Raw genomic sequence first — 24,131 nt, 5'->3', positions numbered from 1 at the left:
AACAGGCGGTATCCATTGTTTGAGAAAACAAGTTATTTGCTATCTCTACGTCTGATTCAGGAGGGGATTCTATCCCTTTCATTCCCAATTCTTAGAATACTTTTACTGCTTTTGCAGTTACTGAATATGATAAAGTTAATGATGTTTAACATTTAAAAATCAACCACAGATGGCAAAACATTTTTCCAGAATAAAAAACAAGATGGCAGAAATTAAAATGACTGTGCATGATTGCTAATATCATCTATTTTTGGCAAGCAGAGTTGCTGTACTTTTGCTCTGAAACCTAGCTTTCACTCTATGAAAGTTTAGGAAATTGAAAGTTTGCAAACAGAGAAGCTTCTGTATACATATTAATGAGCACTTTGTGTGTGTGTGTGTGTGTGTGTGTGCGTGTGTGTGTGTTTTGTTCTGGTTTTCTCTCCATACAGTCATTGCTATTCTGCTTTTATGATTTGGACATTTTGACTCCATTTCTCAAGAGTCCTTAGCGGTCCTGGAGACACACAGTAAGTAATCTACAAGTCTAATATGTAAAAGGCTTTGTGAAATCTGTATTTCTTAAACTTTGTTTAGCTTTTTTCATGATAACTGTATAAATGTCACCCATCAGTGTACCATTCTAATTATTTTATCAACTTTTTACTTATCACTTATTATGTGTCAGACATAGGACTAAATGCAGTGTGTGTGTAGATGTATATTTATATATCTCGTTTAATCCTCACAACAACACTATAAGTTATTATCTCTACTTACAAATGAGGAAACTGAAGCCTTGAGAGGTGAAATGTCCTGTCCAGGGTCACACAGATAGATAGTAAGTGGTGGAATTAGAATTTGATCCCTAAAGTACAGGTTTGCTTTCTTTTATATTCCTTTATTTTAGAACAAAAAACTTCTCTTCTGCTATTTAATTTACCTCACTCTTCTAGTCCCACCTGTTTTCTTCCCCTTTCCCCCACCTCCTTTCTTGGTAATTTCCCCTTTAGGAGTTGTTACAGTTATGCATATCAAATAGATTTTCCTGGGAAAAGTATACAGAAATAATTCAGCTATATTCTGATTTCCTATAGAGGGGAACTTGAGCTTGGAGAGATCTTATTGTAAGAATAATACTGGTAACATTGTATATTTTTATTTTGCTTTATGGTTTTATAAAGCATTTTTATGTATTTTCTCACTTAATCCTCAGAGAAACCATGTGGTGTAGGCAGTAAGGATACAATGAGGAGATTATTATTATACCCATTTTACAGATGAAGAAAGAGGAACTCAGGTTAAGTGACTTGTCTGAAATCTCAAATAAGAGGCGTAGCCTGAACTTAAACTTGGGTTTTTTGACTCCACCATAAATACCTTGTTCAACACAGTGGGCTGCCTGGTAGACTAAAAGCTACTACAGGCAGAGTGTTTACTAAGGACTCTGACAAAATAATTTGACACAGTTCTTGCCTTTAGCAGTTTTAATGCTGAAACAAATGATATAATCAAATGTTCTGACTCCAATCAAACCAATTAGGAGCAGATAAATATCATTAGAGTTCCTGTGTTTTCGTAAAAGGTGTGACAGTTTTGAGCCTTGAGCTTTGTTTTTTGTGGGAATTGAAAAGCTGGAAAGTTAGTGCTGCATTTTTTTTTCTTCATTTTATTGAGATATATTCACATACCACGCAGTCATACAAAACAAATCGTACTTTCGATTGTTTACAGTATCATTACATAGTTGTACATTCATCACCTAAATCAATCCCTGACACCTTCATTAGCACACACACAAAAATAACAAGAATAATAATTAGAGTGAAAAAGAGCAATTGAAGTAAAAAAGAACACTGGGTACCTTTGTCTGTTTGTTTCCTTCCCCTTTTTTCTACTCATCCATCCATAAACTAGACAAAGTGGAGTGTGGTCCTTATGGCTTTCCCAATCCCATTGTCACCCCTCATAAGCTACATTTTTATACAACTGTCTTCGAGATTCATGGGTTCTGGGTTGTAGTTTGATAGTTTCAGGTATCCACCACCAGCTACCCCAATTCTTTAGAACCTAAAAAGGGTTGTCTAAAGTGTGCGTAAGAGTGCCCACCAGAGTGACCTCGCGGCTCCTTTTGGAATGTCTCTGCCACTGAAGCTTATTTCATTTCCTTTCACATCCCCCTTTTGGTCAAGAAGATGTTGTCCGTCCCACGATGCCAGGTCTACATTCCTCCCCGGGAGTCATATTCCATGTTGCCAGGGAGATGCACTCCCCTGGGTGTCTGATCCCACGTAGGGGGGAGGGCAGTGATTTCACCTTTCAAGTTGGCTTAGCCAGAGAGAGAGGGCCACATCTGAGCAACAAAGAGGCATTTGGGAGGAGGCTCTTAGGCACAACCATAGGGAGGCCTAGCCTCTCCTTTGCAGCAACCGTCGTCCCAAGGGTAAAACCTATGGTAGAGGGTTCAACCCATCAAACCACCAGTCCCCTATGTCTGTGGTCATGTTAGCAACCATCGAGGTGGGGTAGGCGAATACCCCTGCATTCTCCACAGGCTCCTCAAGGGGACACTACCTCTTTTTGTTTCCTTGGTTTTCTTTTTTTTTTTTTTTAACTTTCCCTTCTTTTTTAAATCGACTGTATGAAAAAAAAAGTTAAAAAGAAAACAAACATACAATAAAAGAACATTTCAAAGAGACCATAACAAGGGAGTAAGAAAAACACAACTAACCTAAGATAACTGCTTAACTTCCAACATGTTCCTACTTTACCCCAAGAAAGTTACATAATATAGCAACATTTCTGTGAACTTGTTCCGACTATATCCATCAGAAATTAACAGATCATAGTCATTCCGGGGCATCCCCAGAATGTTAAATAGCTTATCTGTTCTTCTTGGATTATTGTTCCCCCTTCCTTAATTGCTCTCTACTGCTAGTTCCCCTACATTCTACATTATAAACCATTTGTTTTACATTTTTCAAAGTTCACATTAGTGGTAGCATATAATATTTCTCTCTTTGTGCCTGGCTTATTTTGCTCAACATTATGTCTTCAAGGTTCATCCATGTTGTCATATGTTTCACGAGATCGTTCCTTCTTACTGCCGCGTAGTATTCCATCGTGTGTATATACCATGTTTTATTTATCCACTCATCTGTTGAAGGACATTTGGGTTGTTTCCATCTCTTGGCAATTGTGAATAATGCTGCTATGAACATTGGCGTGCAGATATCTGTTCGTGTCACTGCTTTCCGATCTTCCGGGTATATACCGAGAAGTGCAATCGCTGGATCGAATGGTAACTCTATTATCTAGTTTTCTAAGGAACTGCCAGACTGACTTCCAGAGTGGCTGAACCATTATACAGTCCCACCAACAATGAATCAGAGTTCCAATTTCTCCACATCCCCTCCAGCATTTGTAGTTTCCTGTTTGTTTAATGGCAGCCATTCTAATCGGTGTTAGATGGTATCTCATTGGGGTCTTAATTTGCATCTCTCTAATAGCTAGTGAAGCTGAACATTTTTCATGTGTTTCTTGGCCATTTGTATTTCCTCTTCAGAGAACTGTCTTTTCATATCTTTTGCCCATTTTATAATTGGGCCGTCTGTACTATTGTCATTGAGTTGTAGGATTTCTTTATATATGCAAGATATCAGTCTTTTGTCAGATACATGGTTTCCAAAAATTTTTTCCCATTGAGTTGGCTGCCTCTTTACCTTTTTGAGAAATTCCTTTGAGGTGCAAAAACTTCTAAGCTTGAGGAGTTCCCATTTATCTATTTTCTCTTTTGTTGCTTGTGCTTTGGGTGTAAAGTCTAGGAAGTGGCCGCCTAGTACAAGGTCTTGAAGATGTTTTCCTACATTATCTTCTAGGAGTTTTATGGTACTTTCTTTTATATTGAGATCTTTCGTCCATTTTGAGTTAATTTTTGTGTAGGGTGTGAGGTAGGGGTCCTCTTTCATTCTTTTGGATATGGATATCCAACTCTCCCAGCCCCATTTGTTGAAAAGACCATTATGACTCAGTTCAGTGACTTTGGGGGCCTTATCAAAGATCAGTCGGCCATAGATCTGAGGGTCTATCTCTGAATTCTCAATTCGATTCCATTGATCTATATGTCTATCTTTGTGCCAGTACCATGCTGTTTTGGCAACTGTGGCTTTATAATCTTCAAAGTCAGGGAGTGTAAGTCCTGCCACTTTGTTTTTCTTTTTTAGAGTGTCTTTAGCAATTCGAGGCATCTTCCCTTTCCAAATAAATTTGATAACTAGCTTTTCCAAGTCTGCAAAGTAGGTTGTTGGAATTTTGATTGGGATTGCATTGAATCTGTAGATGAGTTTGGGTAGAATTGACATCTTAATGACATTTAACCTTCCTATCCATGAACACGGAATATTTTTCCATCTTTTAAGGTCCCCTTCTATTTCTTTTAGTAGAGTTATGTAGTTTTCTTTGTATAGGTCTTTTACATCTTTGGTTAAGTTTATTCCTAGGTACTTGATTTTTTTAGTTGCTATTGAAAATGGTATCTTTTTCTTGAGTGTCTCTTCCGTTTGTTCATTTCTAGCATATAGAAACATTACTGACTTATGTGCATTAATCTTGTATCCCGCTACTTTGCTAAATTTGTTTATTAGCTCTAGTAGCTGTATCATCTATTTCTCAGGGTTTTCTAGATATAAGATCATATCATCTGCAAACAATGACAGTTTTACTTCTTCTTTTCCAATTTGGATGCCTTTTATTTCTTTGTCTTGCCGGATTGCCCTGGCTAGCACTTCCAGCACAACGTTGAATAACAGTGGTGACAGCGGGCATCCTTGTCTTGTTCCTGATCTTAGAGGGAAGGCTTTCAGTCTCTCACCATTGAGTACTATGCTGGCTGTGGGTTTTTCATATATGCTCTTTATCATGTTGAGGAAATTTCCTTCAGTTCCTACCTTTTGAAGTGTTTTTATCAAAAACGCATGTTGGATTTTGTCAAATGCTTTTTCGGCATCTATTGAGATGATTAATTGATTTTTCCCTTTTGAGTTGTTAATGTGTTGTAATACATTGATTGATTTTCTTATGTTGAACCATCCTTGCATGCCTGGAATGAACCCCACTTGGTCATGGTGTATGATATTTTTAATGTGTCTTTGGATTCGATTTGCAAGTATTTTGTTGAGGATTTTTGCATCTATATTCATTAGGGAGATTGGCCGGTAGTTTTCCTTTTTTGTAGCATCTTTGCCTGGTTTTGGTATTAGATTGATGTTAGCTTCATAAAATGAGTTAGGTAGTGTTCCATTTTCTTCAATGTTTTGAAAGAGTTTGAGTAAGATTGGTGTCAGTTCTTTTTGGAAAATTTGGTAGATTTCCCCTGTGAAGCCATCTGGCCCTGGGCATTTGTTTGTGGGAAGATTTTTGATGACTGATTGGATCTCTTTGCTTGTGATGGGTTGGTTGAGGTCTTCTATTTCTTCTCTGGTGAGTCTAGGTTGTTCATATGTTTCCAGGAAATTGTCCATTTCCTCTACATTATCCAGTTTGTTGCCATACAGTTGTTCATAGTATCCTCTTATAATTTTTTTAATTTCTTCAGGATCTGCAGTTATGTCACCTTTTTCATTCATTATTTTGTTTATATGGGTCTTCTCTCTTTTTGATTTTGTCAGTCTAGCTAGGGGCTTGTCAATCTTGTTGATCTTCTCAAAGAACCAACTTTTGGTGATACTTATCCTCTCTATTGTTTTTTTGTTCTCTGTGTCATTTATTTCTGCTTTAATCCTTGTTATTTCTTTTCTTGTACTTGGTTTAGTATTGGTTTGCTGTTCATTTTCTAACTTCTTCAGTTGATCCATTAGTTCTTTGATTTTGGCTCTTTCTTCCTTTTTAATATATGCATTTAGTGCTATAAATTTCCCCCTCAGCACTGCTTTTGCTGCATCCCATAGGTTTTGGTATGTTGTGTTCTCATTTTCATTCGTCTCTATATATTTAGCAATTTCTATTGCCGTTTCTTCTTTAACCCACTGATTGTTTAGGAGTGTGTTGTTTAACCTCCAGGTATTTGTGAATTTTCTAAGTCTCTGATGGTTATTGACTTCTAATTGTATTCCATTGTGGTCAGAGAATGTGCTTTGAATAATTTCAATCTTTTTAAATTTATTGAGGCTTGTTTTATGTCCCAACATATGATCTATTCTGGAGAAAGTTCCGTGAGCACTAGAAAAGTATGTGTATCCTGGAGATTTGGGATGTAATGTCCTGTAGATGTCTGTTAAATCTAATTCATTTATCAGATTGTTTAGGTTTTCAATTTCCTTATTGGTCTTCTGTCTGGTTGATCTATCTATAGGAGAGAGTGATGTGTTGAAGTCTCCCGCAATTATTGTGGAAACATCAATTGCTTCCTTTAGTTTTGCCAGTGTTTCTCTCATGTATTTTGTGGCACCTTGATTGGGTGCATAGACATTTACGATTGTTATTTCTTCTTGCTGAATTGCCACTTTTATTAATATGTAGTGGCCTTCTTTGTCTCTCAAAACATCCCTACATTTGAAGTCTATTTTTTCTGAGATTAATATTGCTACACCTGCTTTCTTTTGGCTGTAGCTTGCATGAAATATTTTTTTCCATCCTTTCACTTTCAGTTTCTTTGTGTCCCTGTGTCTCAGATGAGTCTCTTGTATGCAACATATTGATGGTTCATTTTTTTTGATCCATTCTGCGAATCTATATCTTTTAATTGGGTAGTTTAATCCATTTACATTCAACGTTATAACCGTGAAGGCATTTCTTGAATCAGCCATCTTATCCTTCTGTTTATGTTTGTCATATTTTTCCCCTCTCTCTATTAATATCCTTTATTGTACCCATACCGAATCTCTTTAGTACTGAAGCTTTCTCCAAGTCTCTCTGTCCTTTCTTTGTTTCTCTGTCTGTAGGGCTCCCTTTAGTATCTCCAGTAGGGCAGGTCTCTTGTTAGCAAATTCTCTCAGCATTTGTTTGTCTGTGAAAAATTTAAGCTCTCCCTCAAATTTGAAGGAGAGCTTTGCTGGATAAAGTATTCTTGGCTGGAAATTTTTCTCACTCAGAATTTTAAATATATCGTGCCACTGCCTTCTCACCTCCATGGTGGCTGCTGAGTAGTCACTACTTAGTCTTATGCTGTTTTCTTTGTATGTGGTGAATTGCTTTTCTCTTACTGCTTTCAGAACTTGCTCCTTCTCTTCTGTGTTTGACAGTGTGATCAGTATATGTCTCGGAGTGGGTTTATTTGGATTTATTCTATTTGGAGTTCTCTGAGCATTTATGATTTGTGTATTTATGTTGTTTAGAAGATTTGGGAAGTTTTCCCCAACAATTTCTTTGAATACCCTTCCTGGACCTTTACCCTTTTCTTCCCCTTCTGGGACACCAATGAGTCTTATATTTGGACGTTTCATATCATCTATCATATCCCTGAGGTCCATTTCGATTTTTTCAATTTTTTTCCCCATTCTTTCTTTTATGCTTTCATTTTCCATTCTGTCATCTTCCAGGTCACTGATTCGTTGTTCAACTTCCTCTAGTCTTGTACTATGAGTGTCCAGAATCTTTTTAATTTGGTCAACAGTTTCTTTAATTTCCATAAGATCATCCATTATTTTATTTAGTCTTGCAATGTCTTCTTTATGCTCTTCTAGGGTCTTCTTGATATCCTTTGTATCCCGTACTATGGTCTCATTGTTCATCTTTAGTTCTTTGAGTAGCTGCTCTAGGTGCTGTGTCTCTTCTGACCTTTTGATTTGGGTGCTTGGGCTTGGGTTATCCATATCGTCTGTTTTTTTCATATGCTTTATAATTTTCTGTTGTTTTTGGCCTCGTGGCATTTGCTGAACTTGATACGGTTCTTTGAGGATTTGTAGATCAATTGAAGTCCTTATCTCTAATTTATCAGATCTACAGCTTCGTGGAGTACACTTTCTCTAACTAACCAGCAGGTGGCGTCCACGAGCCACCTGTTCTCCACAAGCCAGTTCTCCCGTGCTTAGCCTTTTTGGTGAGTGGGGGAGTGAGTCTTTTGGGTTCCAATTGGTGTACCAAGCTTGCGTGTGTAGTTGGTGTTGCCTGCCCTGTATATGGGGCATGTTTCTGGGCAGTCAGGGAGGGGGGGTGGCCCTAAGAATCAAATCTCCCTGGTGATCCTAGAGTTTTAAAGCTGCTGCAATAGTCTAATCCTTCAGTTCAGTCCTGCCACAGTTTGTCTCTGCCACTGACCCACAAGTCCTTGGTATTGGCGTATGGCTCCTGAGACTTGCAAGTGGGCCCCTCTTCCAGGCCGTGCACCCCGGGTCCTCTGTTGAGGGATGACTGTGCTATGTCACAGGTGAGTGCCGTCCCCCCAGGGCAGTTCTGGGCTGCTGGGCTGTGTAGGGAGGCTCCCAGTCTGCTGAAATGATGGCTGAATGGGGCTTTGTTAATTCACACTGCTCCACCTTCCCAACTCTGGGACAATCAGCTGAGGTTGCAGGGAAGGCTAATGTCCACGCCCAGTTTTGTGGTGTGTACCTGTTATTTGAAGCACTTCCGTCACACTGGGTTGTCTGGGGCAGCTCTGGGCTATGGGGCTGGCGATGGGCAGGAGTGTTTCCTGTCCACCAGGATGATGGCTGTGAGCGGACACCCCCCTTTTCTTGGTAAGTTGTGGTGTTTAGTGAATTTTCTCAGCCACTGGATTATTGCCTTTTGTCTCAGAGCTCTCTTAGTTCTGCTCTTGACTTGACCTGCCCAAATTGCAAGTGTTTGAAGCTTTCTGTATTGGGCTTCTTAGAGTAATTGTTTTAGAAAAAGAAAAAAGGATTAAAAAAAAGTGCCCTCCTCAGAGATCTAATGGTTTATTGAAATGCTAAGAGACAAAGCAATTAGGGCCATTAAGGAAAGGTCCACAGGGCAGAGAGATCAGCTTTTCTTCGGGATTTGCATATGAGCCTCAGGGCCTGAGCTCTGCCCTTCCCCTTTCTATGTTCACCAGAACTCCAAAAATCCTCCGCTTTTATTTTGGAGTTTTTCGTGTTGTTTTTTTCTATGCCTGTCTCCTCTCTGCTGGGCTGGCTGCTCTCAGATTCTCTGGTGTCTGGTCTCAGTCTATCTATGGTTGGAGTTTGGATCAGTAGAATGAGTTTCCGATAAGGGCTGCCACTGCAGTTCTCCCTTCTCCTTCCCGGAGCTGACAGCCCCTCCTCCCACGGGACTGAGCCTGGCAGGGAGGGGCGTGGGTCCCCTGGCCGCAAAAACTTACAGATTTCGCTGATCTCAGTAGTTCCACGTTTTCATGAGTGTTGTATGAAGTATGCCCAAAGTCAGATTGCTCTGTGGTGTCCAGTCCACGCAGTTCCTGGCTTTCTACCTACTTTCCTGGAGGAGTAACTAAAACATACAGCTCACCAGTCCGCCATCTTGCCCCGCCCCCCCAGTGCTGCATTTTTAATCCTGATCTGTGAAAAGGCCTTCTCAATTCTTGTGATTCAGGTGAATGACAGTTTTAAGTAGTTAAGTTGCTGTCCACCTCATCCTGCAATCAAGTGCCTGCATTCTTACTGAAATAACTGTGATAGAATTGGAGGGAGAGGGGAAGAGTCTGATATAAAAAGTGAAATTAAAGAATTGGGGATGCTAACAATGGCTTGATGAGGTATTTTATAGTGGCACTGCTGCAGGAAATTGAATATGAACCTCACGGAATGGATAAGCTGCAAGTATTCAATTCTGAAAAGTTGTATTGAGAGTTCAGGGAGCTTATTTAAAGATCCACTTTTGAAATATTATCTTGTACCAGCATCTTGTGTTATTAGATTTACATTTTACTAAGCTGTGGAAATTTTTACTTAGGTAAGCATTTACCCATTGCCCCATTTGGGAACCACCACACAATGTTTGCCCTTCATGACTTTTCTGTATTTGTCGGCACAGAGGCTGGTTGTCTGGTGTGTAGTACTGGGAAATGGTCCTTTGTTGTGTTTTTATAATAGAGAGCATTTCATTTGGGTACATCTTTCAAATCTGGTTGAGGATATTTTCCATATGTTGACTATAATCTAGCAAAATAGGATATAATTTTTCTATTTTGGTGGCTAGAGTGGAAAAATTTTAGTCTGAATTGCATGGATTTGGCCCATTGATATTCTTAATACTGGCAAGTCCTAAAGGAATCACATACTCATAACATTTTAGTGAAGTTAATATCATAATTTAACATCTATCATCTATTTGCAAATTACTATGTTAGGTACCATAGCACAATAGAGATGAGTAGGATGAGTTTGCCCGCCGTTTGAGAAGGTTCAATCCAATAAGAGACATGATGTATGGGTACAAATAGCTGTAATTCAACAGCAAGTGATATGATAGTGGCAGGGCACTGTGGGAGCAGAAGAAGGAGCAATGACTTCGGGCTGGAGAGATCAGGAAAGCTTCCTGTATGAAAGGAAATATGAATTGACCATTTAAGAGTGAAGGGCATGCCAGGCAGAGGGATTAGCATGAAGTAGGAATATCTCTATAGTACCCAATAAATTGTCTGTTAATTATTTACCTATCTTACTACTCTGTTGAATTTGAGCCCTTTGAGCTCAGAGAACAGGCCATTTTGCAGCTTTTCATTCTATGCATTGAGTATGCTGCCCAGCATGGTAAATTTTATTAAAGCTGTACTTTAGTAAGATTACTGTAGCAGTAATGCATTTGGGGGTGGATTGGGGGGAAGAGACCAGAAATGGGAAGGTCATTGAAAAGATTAACTTAAATAATCTAGGAGAAAGATAATGAATTTCTGAACTACTGTACAGTAGTGGGATTGAAAGGGACTTGGATGAATGGATGATGCCCTTTCACATTGAGATGTAGGCAGTTCTTTGATTCTGCAAATTACCTGTGAGGTGCGTGCTGTGCACCAGGAGATGCAGAAATGGAAAGGCATGGTGCTCTCAGAGAGCAGGCAGGCGAGTGCTGAGCTACACTCACAGTCATAGAAATAATAATTGCAGTGGGGCATCGCTGCTATAATGAAGGAGCAGTGAGAAGAGCCCCTGCTTGGGAGAATCAGAGAAGCATTCCTAGTAGTGGTAGTGTTTGCACTTAGATTTGAAGGGTGAGTAGGAGTTTTTCAGGCCAACAAGCAGTGGGAGGGCTTTATAGCATAGAGATGTAAGAGACCCAAGCATGTTTAGGAAGCACAAAGAACATGGATTGTTTTAGTGTTGAGACACAAGCCTGGATAGGATAAATGATCTTGTCTTAATAAAGTGATTTTTTATTTGCCATACTCTTTTTATGTTTATCTCATCCAGTTTTAGCCTTGTGCTCTTCTAAGGAAGTGTGTCTGTTGCTTCATACAGCTTAGTAGAAGCACCTCTGCTGTGCTTCCCACTCCCAGCCTGAAAGTGTGCTGCCAGTGATAAATACCCTCTTGCTCCTATTTTGTGAAATTAAACAGAAAAAGTAATGATACCAGCAGTTACAGAGATAAAGAAAGAAATTCACTGAAAACCCTTTCTTTGATGAATGCCTAGAGCCATCAGCGTTGTTCCATAAGTAGGACAACATCAAGGTATAGTTTCAAGAGCACTGGCCTTGAGGGGGATGGGATTGTGGTAGGAACGCAATTATTTATCTCTTCCATAAGGTTTAATGGGACCCTTAAAAATTTCTCAGAACTATAATACTGAGGCTGAAGTCCTTTTACTCTGGTTCTGGCCTTGATTTTTCTTTCCATCTTCTCTGCTCTAACTCTTATTTTATTTTAAAATTACGCAAGTTAATTACTCTAAACTTGAAATGGCACTAAACATTGTCTCTAGTTTGTCCCCCTTTTTTGTTGTTCAGAGACCTGCATCTGTAAATCATGATTCTGAATGAGAAATCATGATTTTTAGCTCTTTTTAGAGGTAAAAAGCACTACAGGTTTCTTTTTCACATAGGTTTACTTTCTACAGTGGTTATTTATTTTCTCTGTCCTGTGTATCGGGCCACTGAAACACTATGGTTGTTTTCTAAGGATAACCAAAAAGTTAATAGTAGACTCCAATTAGAATTATATCCATTGTATTTCTAAGCCAGGGTTGGCAGCTGTATTAGCTTTAGTGCCATTGGTGGTAATAATTAAAGTTTATGAGCACTATCAGGAAGAAAGTGAAAGACAAGAACAGGAGAAGAAAAAGAAGGCTTGCAGAATGGCGAGAGAGGCATAGAGTGGGGATAGGAGAAAAGGTGCCCATGGTTAAAAGAGGTCAGAGCACCTCTAACACCTGTTCCAGGTGCCACTTGGTGGGACCAGTGCCATATTTTAGGATTAAGTTAACTGCCAGTACTCTTGTCTAAAAATACACTGGGTGTGGTGTTATGCCAAAACAGGTATTTGTTTGTTTTAATCAGATAGTTCTGGATTTAGTAAAAAGTTCTACCTGTGTACTGGTGTCCCTTTGTTTTAAAAATTGAGCAGAAAGGGAAATAGGAACCAACACACTTTTAATATTAGTGAAAATTATAGACACATTTCTGAAATGTAAAAGATTTAAGATTTAAACCCACAGTTTATGGATAGCCCCAGTCAGGCAGAAGGTGGCAGAAAGGGAAGGGAAGAATAAGCAGCAACATGTGTTTCAGTTTTTACTAGTAGCAAAACTGAAATGCATTTTCATACTTACCAAGAATATAAATGGACCCACAAGAGGGAAAAATAGGGTAAGAAATTAGATCCAGAGCCTGCTCTTTTCTGTCCAGGTCAACCAAGTACTCCTTCCCTTTCAGAAAATAATAACATCAAACAAAAAACTTCTTTTTCAGAATGTTTTTTCCTCACTGAACTAGTGAAGCCAAAGAATAAAACTATCTGTGGTTTTAGTAATAGTGATTGTAGTAAATACTGGATTAAGTTGAAGTCTTTGACTCATTTTCAGAGTTGAAAGAGGCTTTAAAGGTCATCTGGTTCAGTTCTCGGCTATGAATTCCCTCTACATCATCCCCAACAAGTGGATGTTTAGTCTTTGCCTAAGTATTTAAATTTCTTGCCTAAAGGCAAGGAACTAGCGATCACAAGGTAGCTAACTATCATTTCCTTAAATGTATGTTCTCTAACCTTCTGTCCCCAATCCTCTTCTTAATCTGTACATTCTATCTGAGTGATCTCATATGCTTTGATGTCTTCAGTGACCACTTTGTGATGATGACTTTGAATTTTTTTATCCTTTAAGTTTTTGGTTTTTTTTTTTTTTTGACTTGGAAATTTGTATAACTTTCTCAGACCTCTCTCCTGAACTTGAGACTTCATTGTCCGTGTGTCTCCTTGATATCACTTTTGTGTGTTCCATGGGCAAGTTGGATTCACTTGCCAGGAGCTGACCTTATCTTCCCCCTTCTCAGACTTTCCTTGTTCTTCTTACCTTTCCCAATGCATGACATTGTTTCCTATTTGGTTGCCCAAGCTGTGCATCTGGAAATCATCCTTGACGACTCCTTCTGGCTTATCACTCATGTCTAGTCATTTCTTAAGTCTTCTTTACTATCTCTTGAACTCCATTTATCTTTGCTCTTTCTCCAGTGCCAGTATCTTAATTCAGGTTCTGAATTACTGAAGCAGCCATTTTAATGCTACCAGTCTTTCACACTTTCATTTCTAGCCTCCATCTGGCTGTCAAAAGGGTTTACCTAAAATATAAATCCAATTGTCCAGGTCCCAAGCTTAAAATTTCCACTGATGCCCTGTAGCCTTCTTTAGACTCCTTAGCATGGCAAGTGAGGCCCTTTTTAATGACCTTACTGGTTACCTAGCCTTATCTGTCATTAGTTCCTCTATTCACTTTTCCAGCTATACTGGGCCACTAGCTTTTCTCTTACCTTCACACATGCTACTTTCTGGAATGCCTTTTCCCACACTTTTTGGGTAATTCCTATGCATCCTTAATACTCCGCTTCAGCATCTCCTCTTTCAGGGAGGCCTTCCTGACCTCATCCTTCCTATCAGGGTTAGGTGTCCCTCCTTGCTTTCCCACAACTTCTTCTGCACATCTCTTTCATGACTTTTTTTTTTTTTTAATATCCAAAGCCAAAATAATAAATAACACATGCTGAGCATTTACTATATGCCGAAGTTTATTGAGCATTTTACTATGTGCCAGGAATCGAGCAATGTTAATTGGAAAGTTCTTATGCAACTTTCAGTTGGTTCTTACCACAGGACTGGACATAATTTTGTATCACCACAAGATCAAGATTTGAAGAGAACCGTCTCATATTTTCCCTGTTTCAGACCGAGCATCTTCTTTTAACTTGTTCAGACATCTTGAATTCCAGACCTTTTACCTTCCTGGCTGCTCTCCTGTGTATGTGTTGTATTTCATTAGCTTACTCTCTTAAAATGTATAGTTCACTTTTAGATAAAATAGGATTGTCATAAAGAGATGCAGAGCTTCACCAGGTGTGTAGTACCTGTACCTGGATATGGATTATCACATGTATGGTATGGACATCACTTTTCCAGGTCATAAATGTGAATTTTTTTCTTCGGATACTCAGGATTATGGGAAGTTGCTAATACTTAGCAAGTGAACAAGGGACTGACGTAAAAATAAGAATGCCAATTAATGAATTTTTAATATAACTGTGGGTAGAATGGAAACTTGCGTCATTTGGTCAGCAAACTTTCAGGGCTGTAGGAAAATCTCCATGGGAAACCAGTCATTCTAATCAGAATGGTAATCTTAATGGGAGTGTCATTAAGCCAGGATAACCTGAAAGAGCCTCTTTATGAGGATGCACCTGCCTTGCTCTGCTCTGGGTATTGTCAGCTCACTCTCTCTCCGGACAGTGTTGGGGGCATGCAGGCAAAATCTTGTTTGTTAAACTCCTGCTCTCCCTTCCTCCAGCCCAGATTAATGTAACCCTCTTCGTGAACACAGTCTGTTCTTTAGCTAGAAAAAAAACACAATTGGCAAGTTTTCAGCTTTCTCAATTCGTATTGCAGTCCTGCTCCCCAGAAACTACATACTGCTCACTTTGATTGGACTTGGGTTTTCGGATATTTTCAGTTACACTTTTTCTTAGGGAATTACTTATGTTGATGGCTAATTTGCACCACTGCATTTCATTCACGCTAGTATTACTCCTAGAACATGACTTAATTTTCATATTCTGAGGGCATTTTACTTTGCCCCTTTGTTCTGACTGTGAAGTGTTGCCAAGTTGGAAATTTGCCCAGATGTAGGATACGGTATGGCATTCACCTTCCTGCTTCCTGACCTTATGCAACAAATCCTTTGTTCTTTATGCGTATAACAGTTTATCATAATTTATACTTTGATTTTTTAAAAACCCAAGTGTGAGTCTTTACCTTTTCCTGTTAAATTTTATTTATTAAAGTTAATCTTCTGTCCCATTAAAATTGTTTTGGATTCTGACTCTGCTGTTTTACACTTTCCATTATTCTTTCCAGGTTGCAGTAAAAGCATTACCCAGATCATTGGTTACTGCATTGCCTAAGCCCAGTGAGTCTTGTAGAGTTTATTTATGAGCATTTTGAGTTTAATGTTATTTAATAAGTTATAAATACACCTTTTATTCAACCATTTTTCTTCAGCTTTCTTTCTCCAAAGAACTGGAGAATAGAGCTTTTTAAATGCTTTACAGGGAGTCACATAGATTAGTCTAGTGGCTCTGCCAAGTTAGTTGGCAAGACTTGTTCCTCTTGACTCATGCTGATTCTTGGGAGATCACCTCTTTTTGTCTGTTTACAAACGAACCATTTTATAATCTGTTCTAGAATTTTCCTAGGTTGATTATAACTTAGTTAATATTTTATAATGTTCATGTTGTTTTGTAATGTTCATGTTCTTTCCTTATTTTGAAAGATAGGGCAGTTTGTCTCCTGTCTCGAAGCAAAGCTCTCTGGTCTTCTTAATTCTCTTAGAGTACTAATAGCATTCAGAAAAATTCATATGCTGGTGTGTGGCATGTAACTGGCTATGTCAGAAGATTTACAGCACATTGGGAGCAGCTTTCTTATGGTCCCTTGCCTGTCTTGGGGTTTGGTTTTTTCATTCCAACACTCCAGTTTTGGCTGTCAATCTCCTAGGCTGAGAAGAGAGGCAAGAATCCAGTGGTGGAATACACACTATACTGGGAGTTCTCCCTTATAAAAGAGGGATGATACCTACCTCTCCAGGATGTTGTAAAGTAGAAATAATGTAAAAGGCCTTTGTAAACTGTAAAGTGGTATTCATGTATAAGATTTTAAAAAGCAAAATAGAAGTGGAAGTTTTCCTTTTTTTTTTCCTGTTGTATACTGCCACACCATTTACTTTAATCAGCACACCCAGACCTTTCTTAAACTTTCTCTTCCAAACATAAATTCAAAAGTCCCTTTTGTAGAACTTAATGGTTTTCTTAAGTTCAGCTCATTGTGACCACTTTACTTCCCCAAATCATCTTGCTGTTTCTTTTAAGGTCATCTGTGTTATATGTCTCTCCAATCTTTTATGTTTGTCTTTAAGATCTGAGTTCTTTGGAAAGATCTTTGTGCAACCAGTCTTTTCAGAATCTTCCCTTTTTCTCTATTGTTAATATCCTTTGCAGTTTATAGCGAGAATTCCGTTTTTTAGACCAAACTATTTCACTTTTTAATCTTTCCTATGCAACTAGAATGAATAGGAGCAATGCCTCCCACCCCCCACCCCCCCACTCCCAGCTTTTCTGACTCATTCTTTTTCTTTAATTGTCTGGCTCTTTTATTCTTCTTTCTGGATGCTTCTGGTGATATAACTTTAGACATTTTTTATTTCAAAACCCAGAAATTTAAACCTGGTATTTTGTCAAATCATTTATAGTTATAGAACATTTCTCTTGTTACTCTTTTAAATTCATTTTCAGTTTATAATTTACTTTCTACAGAGTTTAAAATGGATACTATCTGCATGGCAGTAATCACATTTTCTGCTTTCTTTGTTTTTTCCTCACAACACCTAGTAAAGTACAAGGGATTTTACCCAGGGATTTAATATAACAGAGCCTAATAAATGTGCATTGTTATGCATATAATTCAGAGGAATCCAAAGTCCTTATAGTCTCTACAAGGTCATGTGCCTTCTGGCCCCTGTTACCTCTCTGAACTCTTTCATACTACTCCCCTTCACCTATTTCTGCCCCACTCATCTTTTTCTTGAACAAACTCCTGCCTCAGGACCTTTGTACTTGTTCTCCCATATGGTACCCTCTTCCTCCAGATTTCCAAGTAATGTTCTCACCTCATTCATGTTTCCTTCCCAATGAAAACCTTTGCTTATCTTATTTAAAATTGTACTACCCCTCCCAGTCCCTGTACTTCCTATCCTTCTCTGCTGCTTTATTTTCTTCTTTAGCACTTACCACTATCTGACATGCTATATATTTTATTTATTTGTCTTCCCCCTTCCCCCCAGACACACAGTAGAATTTCAGCATGTAAGCCCCATGAGGGAAGATACTTTGTGTCACCTGTATTCCCAGTGTCAAAAACAGTACTAGCACATAGTGGTGCTCAGTAAATATATGAATTTCAGCATGTAAGCCTTCCTCCACCCACCACCCCCATTTTTGACCCACAGTATTAGTATAGTACATTTGTTACTGTTGATGAAAGAGTATTAAAATATTGTTGACTATTAGCCATAGTTTACAACAGTTCATTTTTTCCCATATACCCCTCTATTATTAGCTCCTTGTAATAGTGTCATACATTTGTTCTAGTTCATGAAAGAACTTTTTAGTATTTGTACAGTTAATCATGGACATTGTCCACCACAAGATTCACTATGTTATATACTCCCATGTTTTAACCTCCGCCTTTCCTTCTGGTGACATACATGACTCTAAACTTCCCCTTTCCACCACATTCACACATCATTCAGCACTGTTAATTATTCTCACAATAACTTGTTACCGTTATCTCTGTCCATTTCCACACGTTTAAATTCAACCTAGTTAAACATTCTGTATGTATTAAGTAACCACTCCCCTCTTTAGCCTCATTCTATATCCTGGTAACCTGTGTTCTATATTTATGTCTGTGAGTTTACATATTATAATTAATCATATCAGTAAGATCATACAATATTTATCCTTTTGTGTCTGACTTAATTCACTTAACATGGTGTCCTCAAGGTTCATTCATGTTGTTACGTGCTTCAGGACTTCATTCTTTCCTGCTGCTGAATATTTCATCATATATAAATACCATATTTTTTTTTATCCATTCATCTGTTGATCGACACTTGGGTTGTTTTCATCTGTTGACAATTATGACTAATGCCACTATGAGCATTGGCATGCAAATATCTGTTCTTGTCCTTGCTGAAAGCTAGTTTTTAGAATCTGCATTTGGTGAATTCCATGTACATTTTAATTGGTTCAATACAAAATGGGTAAATTAAAATAACTCTTTAGTAAGAGAAAAAGCTCTATAGAAATTTTGCTAGTATTGATAGTTCAAGCATTCTGAAATGTTACATTTTCCACAGAAACAAACTCATAAAACCGTTGCATAGTTTTTGAAGTAACTCTTAATTTTAGGATGATACGGGTAAGCATATTTAAAGTAGACTCAGAATAAAACAAAATATTTGTTATATATGGACTCATAATATGGCACCTTGTGTCCATTTCACCCTGTATTTAGGAAAGGTCAGATAATAAAGATAAGGTCAGATACATAAAAGATATGTAGAAAGCCATTTGAATACTGTAAAAACTTCCTAAATGTGGGGCAATACTTCTTTTCATATGAATATATTTCTTATCAGTTGGCATTACTATCTCTTACCTAATGGCAACATGATGCCACTTCAATTAAACTTAGGCTCAATGAGATTTGGTGATTTATGTAGTATCATGCTAGGAATAAGCAGGACTCTACTCAAGTCTTTTACTTTATTTTGCAGTTCTCTTTGATTTTCACTCCATTCAGAACACTCTTTCAAAAGACCCCAGTGTCTGTTCTCTTGGAGACTAGTAGATGTTTGAGATCTCCATGATTACCACTTTGGAAAAACCCCAATTATCACTCCCTGAAACTCTGTCTTTCTTGTCTGTGGTATGGGGCTTAGAGACCCTGTCATCACTCCAGTGTTATACCTAAAGGGCCTCCATAATAATGTGCTTAAGGGGTCCCCTGTTAAATCCCTTAGGATGGTGCTTGATCTGCCTAAATTTATACACACATGTTAAAGAGAAACCGGGGCTGAAGTTGATCAGTTCTTGCTGGATAAGCCAACAAGAATTGAGCACGTTCTAGGTGCTCTACACCACATTAAATACTGTGGGGGACATAATAATGTATGGCTCCTGCCTTCAAGGAGTATGGAATTTAATAGAAGAGGACAGTAAACCCACGTACAAGAGACTGTATAATTAAATGCCCAACAGTGAAATTTGTAATATGTGCTGCACAAATTCTGAAAAGTGAAAAATAAATGAGGGTTAAAGAAATCAAGGAAAGCTTTGCAGAGAAGGAAAAATTCATTGGGTCTTTTAAATACAAGTAGAGGGTAAAGGAAGGACCATTTTTAAGTTTAGTAATTCCAGGACTTGTGGTGAGGTTGATTATGGCATGTCTTATTTGTCAGTGATGGAAAAGACTGGTGGTGAGTAGTGGAGAATAAAGTTAAGTAGTTAGGGTGAGACCAAATTATGGGGTTCAGTAAAAGTCAACCCTAGGAGTTCAGATTGGAGTGGTAGAAAAAGGAAGGCTTTAGACAATTTTTGAGCCAAGGAATGACGTCATCCAAATTCTATATAAGGAACAGTGATTTAGGGAAGGGAGAGAATGGTATCAGGAAGATGCACTTGAATGCTGGTACAGTGATGTTGCTGGCAAATTGATGAGGGCTTGGACTGATTTGGTTATGGAAGTGGTATGGAAAAAGATTTTGACAGAGTGTAGTGATGAACTTAAAACAGGGAAGGGAGAGATGAATTAAGGCTGCTTCCAAGGCTTCTGACTGGAAGAAAGGTTAGTGCCATGAACAGAAATGGGGTTGCTGGCAGATTGGCTGTGGTGGAAAAGGTACGGGTTTACTTTTGGACATAATTAAATATGAATTATCTGTAAGAGGTTTAAGTTGAAATATTCAGCAGACTGCTAGAAATATGAGACTCGAAAGTTGGATAAAAGATGGGGCTAGAAAATTCAGTTGTGTTCTTCAGTTTTGTACAGCTATTACTTAATGCCAAGGGAAAGGATGAGCTTTCTGTGAGAGTTCAAAGACAGGTTCAAGGACTGGCATTCTTGCCTGGCTTCTAACGGATTAATCTGAAGAGTTTCTAGTATGCATGGAAACTGAAATTACTTTAATTTTTTTTTTTCTGATCAGAACAGACATGTATTGCTGTTTTAGGAAATGAGAGAATTCACAAAGGTATAAACAGAAAAAGGTCTTCATTAATACTTTGGTGACTTTCCTTCTGATGATTCTCTTATGCACATAAAAGCATAAGAAATATATACATTTAAAAAATTTTGAATCATGTCATATATATACTTTAATAGCTTGCATTTTTTCTTTTAACATTGCAACATGATTTTCCCATGTCATTAATTACTGTTCAAAAACACTACTCTTAAAGGGTTGCATTTTTTGTTATGGATTTATTATTATTTAATTATAGCTCAATTGTTGAACACTTAGATTGCTTCCAAAATTTTTTGCTCTTATTAATAATATTACAGTAAACTTCAGTCAATACTCTTCAGGCTGTCACTCAGATATGAGCTCTCTGAGAGTAAGATCTCTGTTTTCCCAGTACCTGGACGAGCGTGTGGACATAGTAAGTTGTTCAATTAAAGAACAATTATTCGTTGAATGAAAGAAGACCATTAAATATTCATGTCCTCTTACTTCCTTTGTTCTGATTCCATGCTTACCCAGGAACCTTCTGATTTTGATTTAGCTATCCATAGAAGTCTGGCTGTAATGAAGGTATTGGTCATATATGGCTGTAAACAGGCATCTCTTCTTCTGTAACAGTTATGTTTGTCACTGTATATCCATAAATTTATATTCTGATTTCTAATAAAGCTTGGTTAATGTATATTCACTTCTGAAAGATGGAGCTAACTTATTTATGCTGATAAAATCAGACTGTTGAAACCTGTAGGGCTGATGATCTGGCCTGGGTTGTGATAAATTGCCAAGGCAATGAATTCCCCTTTGTCAGAAGCCCTCTGAGGAAGATCGTCTACAAGTTTTTACCAGGTAGAACCCCCTGGCGGTACCACGATTTCCAATTTGAATGCCTATGGTACCCTGGAAAAATAGATGTTTAAGTAACTATTTTCAAATAGTATTTTAACATATTTGAGATGCACAGGCATTGTATTTGACAAGTTTTTCCTTAAAAATATATTTGCCACTCAGAAGTTAATTTCCAAAAGGAATAATTATGTGTAAAAGTTTGTAATTCTGATCCAAAGAACACTTTAAAATAAACTTGCAGTATTTATATTTTCTTTCAAAGGGCATCAGCATTTTATTTTCCACTTACAACAAAAGAACAGTATGAAGACTTCTTAGGTGCAGTTCACAGATTCTTTATGCCTACGATTGCTACAAAAATCTTTGTAGAGAATTAGAGAATTCCTGGTTTTATTAGGGGAAGTCTAGTGGAAAAATCTTTGGACTGAGAGAACCAATCTGAAACAGATTTCTGTGCTGGAGGCTTCCATTGAACTCTGCCTAAATCAAATAAGAACCTCTGTCTTTATTTTCCTATATATCTAACCAAATATTGCCTAGTCTACCATGACCCTATTAGTCATACATAAATAAATTATTCTTTAAATTCATATATAAGCTCTTCTTTATATTCCATCTAGATCTTTTCTGTTACACTTTTTGCCTATAGCTTATTTTGCCCCCAGGGGAATCACTAAATGCTTGAATCCATGCTCATACAATAAATAGAATAATCTTTCATTTAGTTCCAAAAGGGTTCTATTTGGTTATGGGTTTTGATCCCACCTGCCAGCTACTGAAGACTTGGTTATCTGGGTACTTTTTTTTTTTTTTTTTTTTTTAATCTTCATTTTATTGAGATATATTTACATACCACGCAGTCATACAAAACAAATCGTACTTTCGATTGTTTACAGTACCATTACATAGTTGTACCTTCATCACCTAAATCAATCCCTGACACCTTCATTAGCACACACACAAAAATAACAAGAATAATAATTAGAGTGAAAAAGAGCAATTGAAGTAAAAAAGAACACTGGGTACCTTTGTCTGTTTGTTTTCTATCTGGGTACTTTTTACCTGGAGTATCTCTCTCCTACTCTTACCTTAAGCTTGGGGCAGTATCTGTATGAACTCTGTTATAAAACGTTTCTTAAATTGTGTTTGATGAAACACAAGTCCTTGAAGAAGCTCCTTGCAAATTGTAATATAAAAAAGATTCCCGAGTCAAGGAGTTAGGGAAACTCTGCTCCTTCCTAGGAAATTCACTTGTCTAACCCAGTATTTCCCAAATTTATTTTAGTCCTAGAAAGTTTTTTTCCTCAAACATATCCAAGAAAAAATGTTTTATAGAACACGTTTGGACATATGATGCTTTATGTTATTACTTTGTTGTTTTTCTACTTGTGAATTTGTTTGTCTTGGACTCGGTTTTAAAGTTTAGGGATTTTGCTTTTGTTGCAGGTTTTAAGATTTTCTTATATTCTTTGTCTTAAAATAGTTAACTTTCCTACTCTGAAATATATACATTGTTTCAGTGGTGAATTTATTTACACTTGCCCACCACTTATCTAAAAAGAATAAAAGTTAATTTTTTTTGTCATTTTGAAGTGTGTTACATTTGAGAATATAAAATGTTTAAAGGAAAATAATGAAACAGATTCCAGTGTATCTACTATGGAGGTTAAGAAATAGATCTTTACCACTCTCCCAGAAGCTCCTTGTGTACCCTTCTTCAAGGCATCTCCCACCTTCTTCTCCTAGTGATAACTACTGTCCTTAATTTTGTGTTAAGCATTTCCTTGCCCTTACAGTTTCATTACCTGGGAATATATCCCTAGTCAATATTATTATTATTATCATCATTATTTTTTTATCTTCATTTTATTGAGATATATTCACATACCACGCAGTCATACAAAACAAATCGTACTTTCGATTGTTCACAGTATCATTACATAGTTGTACATTCATCACCTAAATCAATCCCTGACACCTTCATTACCACACACACAAAAATAACAAGAATAATAATTAGAGTGAAAAAGAGCAATTGAAGTAAAAAAGAACACTGGGTACCTTTATCTGTTTGTTTCCTTCCCCTATTTTTCTTCTCATCCATCCATAAACTAGACAAAGTGGAGTGTGATCCTTATGGCTCTCCCAATCCCATTGTCACCCCTCATAAGCTACATTTTTATACAATTGTCTTCGAGATTCATGGGTTCTGGGTTGTAGTTTGATAGTTTCAGGTATCCACCACCAGCTACCCCAATTCTTTAGAACCTAAAAAGGGTTGTCTAAAGTGTGCGTAAGAGTGCCCACCAGAGTGACCTCCCGGCTCCTTTTGGAATCTCTCTGCTACTGAAGCTTATTTCATTTCCTTTCACATCCCCCTTTTGGTCAAGAAGATGTTCTCCGTCCCACGATGCCAGGTCTACATTCCTCCCCAGGAGTCATATTCCACGTTGCCAGGGAGATTCACTCCCCTGGGTGTCTGATCCCAGGTAGGGGGGAGGGCAGTGATTTCACCTTTCAAGTTGGCTTAGCCAGAGAGAGAGGGCCACATCTGAGCAACAAAGAGGCATTCAGGAGGAGGCTCTTAGGCACAACCATAGGGAGGCCTAGCCTCTCCTTTGCAGCAACCATCTTCCCAAGGGTAAAACCTATGGTAGAGGGCTCAACCCATCAAACCACCAGTCCCCTATGTCTGTGGTCATGTTAGCAACCATCGAGGTGGGGTAGGCGAATACCCCTGCATTCTCCACAGGATCCTCAAGGGGGCACTACATCTTTTTTTCCTTGTTTTTCTTTTTCTTTTTTAACTTTCCCTTCTTTTTTAAATCAACTGTATGAAAAAAAGTTAAAAAGAAAACAAACATACAATAAAAGAACATTTCAAAGAGACTGTAACAAGGG

The 24,131-nt window shown here is 37.9% G+C and overlaps 1 protein-coding gene across 1 annotated transcript in view; it reads left to right on the top strand.

Moving 5' to 3' along the window:
- Positions 1-456: 456 nt before the first annotated feature.
- The window catches only part of STK38L (serine/threonine kinase 38 like), a 150,699-nt gene continuing 127,024 nt past the window's right edge, over positions 457-24,131 (top strand). The window contains exon 1 of the mRNA XM_037845515.1: positions 457-509. The gene's annotated coding sequence lies outside the window, so the exon portion shown is untranslated. The remainder of the gene's footprint in view (positions 510-24,131) is intronic.

This window comes from Choloepus didactylus, chromosome 8, assembly GCF_015220235.1.
Source record: "Choloepus didactylus isolate mChoDid1 chromosome 8, mChoDid1.pri, whole genome shotgun sequence".
NCBI lineage: Eukaryota > Metazoa > Chordata > Mammalia > Pilosa > Megalonychidae > Choloepus > Choloepus didactylus.
The sequence above is the reverse complement of the archived record's forward strand: the minus strand, read 5'-3'. Positions and strand labels throughout refer to the sequence as shown.